We start from the raw sequence: 2,851 nt of genomic DNA, 5'->3' as shown, positions 1-2,851 counted from the left end.
GAGGGTGGTTTGGGGGGGGGGGGGGGGGGGGGGGGAGGAGGGGGGGGAATCGTCTTCCCCTCCGACTGATTTTTGTGTTTAATGGCGATCCCGCGGAAATCAAAACTGCCCACCATATGCGATTTTTCTCTCGTTATGTAATACCTCGGAGACGTCGATTTACTGGAATCATTATTTTATTGTGTAACCATCTCGCTAAATTATACATACAGAATGTGCGTTTTATTTTGGATGTAGCGATTATCTCGCTTTTTGTATTGAACAAAAGTTTTCAAACTTTTTCGAAGGTGGACAGAATGGTTGCGATACTTTTTTTTTTTCCAATAGATGTTGGAACTCAGTCGTAGATCGGTTTAATGTAAATGGTTGAATCCATAAGTGAAATCCAATCGCTCGGTGAGCAAGTTGCATTCCGAAACCCACCGAAAAAAAAATCGTATTCTGTTCACTATTATACACTTTCGCGAGCGATGTTATTCAGGGGGGGGGGGAGAACTTTTTCAGTCCGACATTTACAGAGAATATCTTTTCTCTTTATAGAGCTTCCGATGTTATCTCGAGAAATGCGATTTTTTTCCTGCGCCTTACATTAGTGTATTGTTGCGATCCCACGAGTAGAGGGAAAGGTAAGAGGCGATGAAATCTACTGAAACTGTAGAATTATGGTTTTATGTAATAAATAACAATTACGATAGATTATCCAACAGACTGATAACCGCACGCTATCGCGATGCATCTCGCATTAAGTTGCTACGCGGTCATATATGAGCCGCGTATTGTAAACTTATAATCGACCTTTGACGTCACACGATCGACGCCACCACGATCGTGACGTGTGTTGACACGTTCCGGAACAGCCCGGAACGAGTGAGCGTGCGCGCGCGTGCACTAATCGATCACGCTCCGTCTCGATTATCTAATCGTCGTGCGCCGCGATGGAATGAAATTCTCTCACGAGCTCGCGAAGATTCGCAAGAAAATTGGCGAATTATATATAACCGAACTCGCACGCGAGTCGCGCGAAGTAGACGCCTTCTAATCGGAATCTAAATACGAGATGCGTATGCAGATTTCTAGTTTTAGCAAAATCACGCGAGAGAGGACATATTTCTTCCTCTTTTTTTGTTTTATATTTTCTATTTATGTTAGTCTATTATTATCATTTATTTTTCTCATCTCTCTGTGAGGACTGGCATGTTTTTGATCGACTTTTTTATTTTAAAGGCTAGAACTTTATTTGTCAATAGGGTTGAGTGGCGAAAAAGGTGGCACCACTGTTGAGTCCCTAAAGGGGCCTCCGGTCCTTTAAACGTTAATTTTTGTATGATATTTTTTTTATGTTTCATGTTTCATAACTTTGTAGCATTTCTGAGTTTAAGAAAAAGTTATATCTCAGGGCCCAAAATAAATAATGATTCATTCAGTCGTTTACTTTTTTTTTCTTTTTATCTAATTTTATTTTTCTTTTAATTTTTTTTTTTTATTATGGTACTTATAGTATTACTTCAGCTTAGTTGTTCATGTAAATATATGTAATAAATATACATAATATTATATGCTTAATTTTGGTGCTTTAGAGTACAGAGAAAAGGTTTCTTTAAATTAAACAAATTTATATATTTGAATAATCTAACCAAAATGGACGTTTAAATTAAGAATGTGATTATTTGCATTAAAACAAAATTTTTGTTGATTAAACAAAATGTGTGTATCACTTAAAATTAAATTTGTTTCAATATGAAACAAATGTAAATAGAACTCTCGAGTCCAAACAAATCTTTTTCTCTGTGAGGATGCAATCCTGAGGCTCATAAAAAATTCAATAAATAGCAATATCTATCTATTTCTCAGGAGTTGTTAAAACATAGCAGGTCCATCAAAAGTATCTTTAACTTTTAGATGGTTTCTATAGTACAAAAATGCGGCCGCGATGTCCAATGAAAGAAAACGCCATCCGAGTTGTGCAATTTGAATTTCGACGCGTGGATTCCGCGAAAGCATTTTGTCCCCCTCGGATTTCTCCCGATTCTCGATGATTATAAATTTACGTTTATTTTATGTAATCTTTTTTACGTAATAACTATTTACAACGCCTGAAATTATAGCGCGTGGAATCGTGCACGCGTGCAACGTTCTTCGTTTATTACGTTTTGAATATTGTAACTAATAATTATGGAAAAATTTCTGGAGCCAATCGTTATCATGTCGAAGCTATTTGTGTGAGGTACGTCGACGTACCTTATTAAAATTGGAACCTTATCGTTCGTCCTTCCCACAAGGACCCGCCGAACGGGGAGAGCGGAGGGGAGGGGAAGAAGGTATCGATGCTCAATTGAATGCGAGCATTGCGAGCGGTCACCGCCAATAGGCCGGGGTAATTAGCGCCTGTTGATTGGTCACCTTCGCCGGCGCGCCATCGCTACGCCACCGTCGACGCCGACGTACGTCGCGATGCGGGGGTGGGGGCTTATTTACTCGCGCGCCCAGGTTGCGTCGATCTCGGGCGAACGGCGTGGCGTTAGTCCGCGCATGATGCGCGTCGTGCTTTTTCCTCTGGTGGATTCATTTCTCTTCGCTTCCGCGTTTATACTTGCTTCTCCTTTTTTTTTCTCTCATACTTTCTCGCCGTTTTTCCGTACCGTTCAGACGATGACGCGACCTGTCCTCGTAGAAATTCGAATGATACCAAGTATGTCGATCGATGTGGGATCGATATCTCGCAGTGAAACGCGGGCTGCGGGATTTGGCGCGTAATAATTCAAAGGAAGGACGACTTGTTGATATAAACATTTCATAATATCCTATTACTTGCGCTAGATCGCTAAGTGACATGTGACTGTATCGGGCGATT

The 2,851-nt window shown here is 40.5% G+C and overlaps 1 protein-coding gene across 1 annotated transcript in view; it reads left to right on the top strand.

Moving 5' to 3' along the window:
* Window positions 1-2,851, top strand: part of LOC108753605 (nuclear factor of activated T-cells 5) — a 40,382-nt gene that overhangs the window by 17,131 nt on the left and 20,400 nt on the right. The window lies entirely within an intron of this gene.

The sequence above is a fragment of the Trachymyrmex septentrionalis genome, unplaced genomic scaffold (assembly GCF_001594115.1).
Source record: "Trachymyrmex septentrionalis isolate Tsep2-gDNA-1 unplaced genomic scaffold, Tsep1.0 scaffold114, whole genome shotgun sequence".
NCBI lineage: Eukaryota > Metazoa > Arthropoda > Insecta > Hymenoptera > Formicidae > Trachymyrmex > Trachymyrmex septentrionalis.
This window is presented reverse-complemented; position numbering and strand designations above follow the sequence as displayed.